Raw genomic sequence first — 8944 nt, forward strand, 5'->3', positions numbered from 1 at the left:
CTCGCACAGGTTCCCATCCTCCCCGTTTCTATCTCTTTTCCACGCCCGCTCTCTCCCCTCCTGCTTCCCCCCACCCCGCCCCCACTGCATAAGACATCTTCTGCTCCGACTACCAATAGGCAACGTTTCTTCTAAGGCAAATGTTGTAACTCTCTAAAGCCTTCCCTGATTTAATCAGCCAAAATTAGTCTCCATCTCTGGGGTTCTCCTAACATTCAATTTCCTTATTGACCGTGTTGATTATGTCCCATCTTAAAAGATAGCTCTCTTGGACGTGTTACCTGCTTCATACTGGATCGTAAACTCATTCGATGCAGACAACTTAGTGCCTTTTTTCCTTGCCGCCATGCCTGGCATCTTCTCGGAGCCCATGTGAATTGTCAACCCACTTTCCGGTGTCTGGAGAGACAGTTACTGGCCATCTCAGTCCTGACCGTGTCCCCAGTTCCTAGCACTAAGAGACATTTGGTAGTGGCTTAGTAAATGGATTTGTGGATCAAGAAATGATTGTAAAATTATTTTACAAACTCTAAAGAATAATATTCAAATAATTTAATATGAAAAGGGTAGAAAGAAATTTTATTCAAGGACATTATCTATGCATATAATTCTATTTGTAAATTTACTTGACACGCTAATGGAACTAGTTTGGCAAAGAAAAAAAGGTTTGTATCAGAATTAAGACTACTCAGGCATGCCATGATATTTATTTTATACACCAAAAAACAAAACAGACAAAGAGGGTAGTAATAAAGTATTCTGATTTTAATACTAATTTAAATTTTACCTCTCGATATACATTATTATTTGAGTCTCACATGACTCAACCTTTTATCCTCTTTAACTTGGCCGATCTTGTTAGTAGTTACTTTCTATTTTGTAAACTAGATGATTTTTGAATACGCGATAATCTTTTATGTAAAAATGTGTGAGAAGTATGCATTTATTTAAAAGTATATATATGATAGATTCATTTTAGTAAGTACGGTAAAAACATTCAACATTTCACTAAGACATATATTTGAGGAGAGAATATATATAAAAATGAATTCCTCAGTTTTACAAGAAACTTAGCATCAGATGAAGCGAAGCTGGAGAGGGGATTGGAGAACTAAACAAAGATAAGTATAAAAGAAAAAGAGAAAAAATAACGGTCAACGAAGACCGATTGTCAGAAAAACTTGGGATATTGGGGCAAGTATTAAATCACATTTCTCCATAAGGAGACAAGAAAAAATGGACCAAAGACAGACAATATTTGAAGAGATAGTGGTAGATCACTTATCATAATGGATTAAAGGCATCGAGTAACATAAGCGAAAAGGTAGAATGCATGCAGAGAAAATCAAACTTCAGAGTAAAATCTTAAAATCAGTCACAAAAAAAAGACAGTGCAAGGAGCAGCAAGAAAACGCGTGGCCGATTTCTCCACAGAAAAATCGAAACTAAAAGGTAAGGAACAATATCTTAAAAGAACTGTAATGAAATGGCTGCCAACAGAGAAGCCTGCACGTTGTGAAGATTCTTTTAAACAATGAAGACATTTTCAGAGAAACAAAGACTGAGTAAATGCTAATGGATATTTCTGGGAGAAGAAAACTGACATCAGGTGAAGGCACAGAGATTCGAAAAGAATAAGGAACCACGCAATGCACAAGCTGATGGGTAAATGTGAAAGGACCATGAGTATAGTAATGACAAAAATCAAGTTTTGTGGGATTTAAATATATAAAAAAAATAATTAAAATTCAATTCAGCAAACTTTTTTTTTTTGCTAAATGTTTTGCCTTTCTCGTCCCTTAAAAACATAATATGGCTCATGTACTTTATTAGAATGCATAGATTGGTATCCCCTTGGAAATTTGAGGGCAAATGTCCTTAAAATCCACCTCCAGGGATTGTAAAAGGTTGGCTAGATTTTAAAGTGACTCATTTCTCTCCACAATTTAAAGGCAGACCTGCCTAGTAAACATAAACAAGATGCTTCTCTGAAATATAAATGAACCGTCATCTACGCAAGAATATTAATAGAAAAGAATAAGGTAAAGTGTGTCTAGTAAAAGTTTAATACTCTGTAGTGCCTCTGGGCTTCCTCTATCTGTAGTAGGTGATGACTTTTTAAAGAGAAGCTTCTTTTAAATGAGTGCTTGAATGATGTGACGTGCTTTCTCAGGCAGCGGTACAACGCAGCAGAGGAAGATGAAAAATATCGGGCATGTCGGCAACAAATGGCCATCAGAAAGAGGATAGAAATTTTAGGACTCAAATGCATGCTGATATCACCGAAAGAACCCCAAAAACAAAACAAACAAAAAAACAATAACAAACCCCACCCCCAGCAAAACAACAAAACATCAGATCACCGGTTCAAATGTAACGCAGAGAGAACACATGTGGCTACTCTTGTGTTTTTAAAGACAAGGACACTTGTCCTGCTGTTCTTTCTTCCCACGGGAGCCTGCTCATATTCTTACTGAGTCAAGGACTGTGTTGATGGACCAGGGTTCCCCATTCCTTGAGAAGTACACACATGCACACACACGCACACGCACACACACACGCATGCACATGTGTGTACACACACATGCTCACGATATCTGTGTAGTATAGTAAAATATATCATGCAATATTAGCATAAAAATAAATAAATAGAAAATATATTGTCTGTACGGCATCATTATTGGTAAATATCTTAAAAAGAGGAACTGAAATTTGTCACTCTTCTTGAAGATCAGAGAAAGGACAAAGCGCAAAGGAGGCTGGGATAGCCTTGGCGAGATGATCCAAAAGAAGGAAATCTGTCTGTTATTGGAAAGTGAATACATTTAATGTATTTCTAAATCTATATTTTTCCCTCTGCATGTATTATGTCAATAAAAATATTACTTCATTTTCTTTGTGCATGTTTTTCCCCTGCTTAATTCAAGGTATTAACTGTAATATCTCATTCTGAGGTTTTCTCGACTAAAAAAAAAAGAAAAAATCAATGAGAAACAGCAAGAAACAGAACCATTATTTCCAAGACTAAAAATTAAAGGGTTAAATTAAAGATGATAAACTATCTGCTTAAGTAATGCCTGGGAAAGAACAAATGAACACAGTTCTAATCAATCCTCAGATTAGAATGTGCAGAAGAGTATACCAATGTTGACGTTACGATATGAGATTGTTTATACTATTAATTGCTAGTTCATCACTCAGTATAATGGATGTGTTCACGGTGCAATACTGTGAAGCGTGTGTGCTCACACTGCAGAGACCAGGCATAAATAGCTGCATTTTTCAATGGCTAAAATCACAAATATGTGATTTCTAAATCGCAATTATCACGGCAAAAAGATGAAAAAACTTAGTTACAAACATGGGAACAAACATACATCTTCGGTGTCACAGGGTATCACGAATATGTGAACTGCCTCTGGAATGCAGTGTGTAAATGATCCGGAGACTATGGCAGGTGCCTGGACATGGCCAGCTCATGCCTCCGACACCATCTACACACACAGCTGAGGTCCGCCCAGTGCTCCAGCCGAAATCCCAGGTTCCTGGCTAAACAAGTGTGTAAACACTTTCTGTTCTGAAAGTCAACGTGTCCACGAATATTCGTCCGTTATTTTTAGTGTGTTTGCTTTTTGTGAAACCATATATTTATGGGATGTATGCTCACCAAAATTTCGTAGGGGCACCTACAATAGCATGCACTTCCTTTTTGTGATGCAAATGAATCTTTCTCACAATCACTGTTCATACCATTTTCTTTTCGAGGGAAAACCCAGGTGAGTAATTTGTGCTATTTATCACCAAGGGTTCCAACCAGGTCCCTCCAGGAACTGCAGCGATGCTGACTGTTACGGCTCAAACGCCAGTGTCTCCAACAAACCTGCTCTGAAACTCCGCAAAGTGACACTACCTGCAGGTGGCCTTTGGGAGGTGAATAGGTCAGGAGCATCGAGCCCTCATGACGGGGTCAGTGCTCTTATAAAAGGACCGCAAAGAGCTCCCTTGGCCCCTCCACCACACAGGGACACAGGAAACAGACGGCCATCGAGACAGCTGGCTCCTACCAGACATCAAATGTGTCAGCACCATGATCTTGGACTCCTCAGTGTCCGGATGAGAGAAACGAGTGTTTGTTGTGTACAAGTCCCCTCGTCTGTGGCATTTTGTCATGGTGGCCTGAGCGGCCGGGGACGATGGCCACAGCAACAGAGAAGCTCTGGGAGGCAGTCGTGAGCAACTAGATTTGTTTCGATAAAAACCGAAGTCACGTCCAGAGTGTGTTAAATTCTAACATTTGAATATTTAACCAACACTTTAGCATGTTGAAAGCATTTTAGACTTCTTATATTTATATCATTGAACCACGGTTGTTCAAAAGTACTAGTTAAGTTTTTCTGGTAGTGTTTAAATATTATTCTATGCCGGGCGTAACGCTTAGAATTTTGTTGATTCTCAATACATGTCGTTAAATGGAACATGCTGTTTAAAATAATACATATCTGTAGATACTGGTAATGATATTGTTGCTAAAAGTGGCTGTTGATTTCTTCAGTATGGATAACGCTGCGACCAGAATGGAAGCTGAAGAAAAGGTGAAGTTCAGAATAGGTGTTTTTCTTTTTGTTTCGCGTACTTGAGGACACTGTTAATAACCCCGTTTTTTGCAGGTTGTTTCTCAGATAAAGTGCAGGTTTGTTTTCGTTTTCGTTTTCACTTATTAAAAGGACATGGGTATAATTTAAGCTTTTCTTGATGACCCAAGTTTACTTTGTAGAACTCAACTGTATGCATTTCTGCGACGTAACGAAGTCCTCAGAACTTGATGAGCTCTGCAGAGCTGGGGACCCCACAGAACCCCAGCTGCCTTGTGGCCATGGCTGGCTGTCTCATTAGAGTCCTCATGCCTGAGCTACAGGCTCTGTGTGTCTCCTTCTGCTGCCAGTAGTATGCTTTCCGGCAGTCAGCCATCTTGTCTCCAATGGAAATTCCTAGAGTTTGGTACTTCACGCTGCTCTTAGCTTGGAAACATTTCCTGAAGGTTTAAAGTACTTAGAGTGTCTACGGCCACGCCACCCTGAACAAGACCGATCCCGTCTGATCTCAGGAGCTAAGCAGGGTCGGGCCTGGTCAGTACTTGGATGGGAGACCACCCAGGAAGACCAGGTGCTGTAGGTGTAAACAAATAAAATAAAAATAAAAAATAAGGGATCGTAAGCTGACAAGGTCCTTGCAATCTGTGAAGTCAACCAAGAGTTGCCTCACCTATAAAATAAAAAAAAATAAAAAATAAAGTCCTCAGAGCTAAGTGCACCCTTTCTTCGACTGTCTCTTCAGCACTCACTCACTATTTGTAGCGCACGGTCAGGCGCTGATCAAATGGCTGAGTGACGCTTTCTCACAATGACAAACTTTGCGACCACTGGGCACTGGGGACCACACCCAAACGCAAAGCTCAAAGCTGAGCGAGGGGAAGGAGCCTCCCAGGCAAACGCGAGCGCCAGAGCGAGGCTCTGGAGCTGCCGGCGCTGCACGGTGGCTCTGGGGAGTCTGTGTGGGCCATGGTGGTGACAGCGACAGCTCTGTTACCGGGATATCCACTGGAGAGTTGGGCCGACGGCGCCTCCCGGGCCAGTGAGGGGGCAGACTGTGCCTCCCCGGGCTGGAGCACAGGGAGCGCTGGGTTGGGACAGGCCTCAGTGTGCATCTGAATTCACGACGAAAGGTCTCGGAAGGTTGGATGCATGCTGGGGTGGCGCCGAGTGGGCCATCTTCAGCAGCGAGGATGGGACAGCCCACCTCGGAAGCCTTCGCGACAACGTGCAGGAGAGGCAGCGGAGGCAGAATGACGGGGGCGGGGGCGAGGCCGGGTAGGTACCTGGGACTGGACTCAATGAGATTAGAACAGGCAGAGGCTGAAGCAGGTGCCGGGTAGACGGTGACGACAGTCGTGAAGAAACACGCCACAGCTGACACAGTATGGCCAGGACGGGGACGAGAGACTTTTTATAGACCACGGCATCTGGGGGACGCGCAGACACTGACCTCTAATGCGGGGATTTAGCGGAAGGAGGTCGGGGTGAGGGTGGGGGTGGGGGTGGGGGCTCCGCTGTCTAGCACTTGCCAGTTTCTCTGGTGTAAATTCTCCTACAGTCAAGTCATTTTGCTATAAATCTTACACTTATATAGTCCCGTATGTCAATTATATCTCAATAAGGCTAGAAAAAAATGAAAACTTCTGAAAAAATTCTCCTATCATGATTCATTTCAAGCTCTTAATAAGACTATTAAAATTTATACCTCTTATTTTAGTCTCTTATTGATTGCCTTAATTAAAATTTCCAGATGAATATTATATAACAGTAGCCGGCGTGGCGTATTTTCTTTAGTTAGAATGCGTTGAAAGTATTCCATTTCATAGAACTTTTTTTAAAAGTATCTTTCTCGATCTTATATTTGATAAAGTTTATAAAATTTATATTTGATCTTCTATTTGACTAAGTTTATACATATCAGAAATGATTGCTAAATTGTATTTATTATTTTTAAGATATAAATATAAATTTATACTTTATAATATAAATTCATGATATATTTAATTTTATATATAATCTGATATATTTAATTTTCTAATATTTAATCCATTGTAATACTACTGAAATAAATTCCCTTTACCTTTTGTATATTAATCTTTTAATTTACTCTCAAATTCTACCTTAACATTTAGAAATTTGAATCAGCCTTTGTGAGATTTGCTATAGTTCCCTTTTTCTGTGTGTTTTCTGGTTTTTTTTATAAATGTAAAGTTCAGAAATTTTTTTTAGAAAATTATTATGTTTTTGTTTTTATGCTCGAGGATTTTTTTTAAAACCGTTAGATATCTTGATTATCTTAGATATCATAAGTAATTCGCCCGCGCTGGTCCTTGGCCTCGCTGCGTTTTCAGGGCAGGGGGATGATCTGTTCTCGTGGGGCTGGGCGAGGCGGGGGTTCAGCCCACGTGAAAGAAACGGGGGCCGAAGCACCTGACACACAGCCGTCGCTGCAAAGCATCGTTAATAGAATTTCTGCAGAGACATGAGCGTTAATACAATTCTCCCACTTTTTCTCCCTTGTAACGTGTACATAGCAAATTAATTAAATACTGCTGCAGCATGACTAAACCTTTGTTATTGTCATGATAAAAAAATTTAGCGTAATAATTTTGGTGCTAATTATGCATTTTTGGCATACTGTTTCATCTCAATAGAACTATCCTTAAGCATATAGGAAAATGGCTATTTAATGGAAGTACGAAATAAAAGAGAATGCTCTTAGAGTCTCGGATTAATTTTAAATTATAAATAGCTTATAGAATGACTATTTGAAGCACTTCAAGTTTACATATCATCACACTTCATAATGGAAGTAGAAAAACGGCAAATACATTTTTATATATTTTTTGTGATCGAGATTCATAAAGCTCTGCAAAGATTCTATTTTAAAAATATTGTAATGACGACTGTCATTTATTAAGCCCCACCTATTCCGGTTGCCTCACGGGCAGGATCTCCGTCACTTTTACCCCAAATCCCTTAGCTATTATTATGCAACATCATTTCCATTTTATAGAAAAGTTAGTATTTTTAAGGAGGCCGAGTGACATGCTCCAAAATCTTATGGAAAGTGTACTCATTTGCTAGGTCTGCCATAAAAAAATACCACCAACTGATTGGCTTAAAACAACGAAATACATCATCTCAGAGGCCTGGAAGCTAGAAGTCCAAAACTGAGGGCTCCACAGGGCCCCCCGTTCGCTCTGCGAGCAGGCCTGCTCCGCCTGCTCCCCCTGCTCCCCCTGCTCCCCCTGCTCCCCCTGCTCCGCCTGCTCCCGGCGGTTTGCCTTTGACCTCCGGAGTCTCGTGCACATGGAGGCCTCACTCCACCGCTTCACGTGGCCGCCTCCTCTCTGTGCCTTTCTGCCCACGCGTAAACATTTCCCCTTTTTACAAGGACACAGGTGCTAGGGGGTTAAACCCAGCCTACCAACCTCATTTAACCCGATCACTTCCCTAGGACCTGTTTCCAGATGAAACCGCATTCTGAGTTACTAGGCGTTCGGACTGCAACACGTGTTTTTTTTTTTTTTTAAGAGAGGACACAATTCAACCATAATAGATAATATATAAGAAGCAACTATATATTTGAACCTGTTTTTTCAACTTCGAAACCTGCATTTTGCTCACTTTCCCTGATGCTCTCATCAAAACGACACGTATGTCTTTCGGTTCAACATTGGAGATGGTTAAATGCCGGCTCGCTTGGCCGTCTTCACTCCTCAGACCAAGCACCTCGAGGAAGACACGTCACGTTATTTATGATTGTATCCTCATCACGATAGATAAGTGTCCAGTGCATCATTTCTTAGTAGCTATTAACGTGCTGTACGGAATTGGCTGACAAAAATTTAAATGATTCCGGTATTTAACATAGTCGTTTGAATGTTGAGATCACGTTATAAGTCAGCGATTGGCTCTTTCTGACACTATATGCCCCAGAAATGACAAGAAGGTGACACATTTGGCAGCCGTGCTCTGATTCATTGTTGGAGTCGTCTAAAGATGCTCCGAACGTCAGACAGAGGCATGGCATTTTTGTACAGCTTTAACAAAGCGGGCATGTAAAAAGCCTGAGGAAGTATGACAGCCCTCGTTTAGTTCGCCACAGTGAAAGAGTGTTATTGATTAATTGGTGAAATATCTTAGGACGTAGGTACATAAGAACAGAACTCATATTGGCTTGAGTCAGTTATCACTCTGCATTTCTGAGACAGAAGATAGTGTGAGAAATGAACTGGGAAGAGTATACAAAGGACAAATCCTACAGTAAAGGATTGTGTTGATTTGACAGTTTCTCCAATTATTTGTTCATTGCTTTATTCATGCATTCATTTAATTTTCTATGCATC

The 8944-nt window shown here is 40.7% G+C and overlaps 1 protein-coding gene and 1 pseudogene across 1 annotated transcript in view; one reads left to right on the top strand and one right to left on the bottom strand.

The window, feature by feature from the left end:
- Positions 1-8944, bottom strand: part of LOC111729502 (CUB and sushi domain-containing protein 1-like) — a 920340-nt gene that overhangs the window by 683025 nt on the left and 228371 nt on the right. The gene's annotated exons all lie outside the window — the stretch shown is intronic.
- On the top strand, positions 5057-5175 carry LOC111729514 (annotated as a pseudogene).

Source organism: Pteropus vampyrus, unplaced genomic scaffold (genome assembly GCF_000151845.1).
Source record: "Pteropus vampyrus isolate Shadow unplaced genomic scaffold, Pvam_2.0 Scaffold264, whole genome shotgun sequence".
Lineage (NCBI taxonomy): Eukaryota > Metazoa > Chordata > Mammalia > Chiroptera > Pteropodidae > Pteropus > Pteropus vampyrus.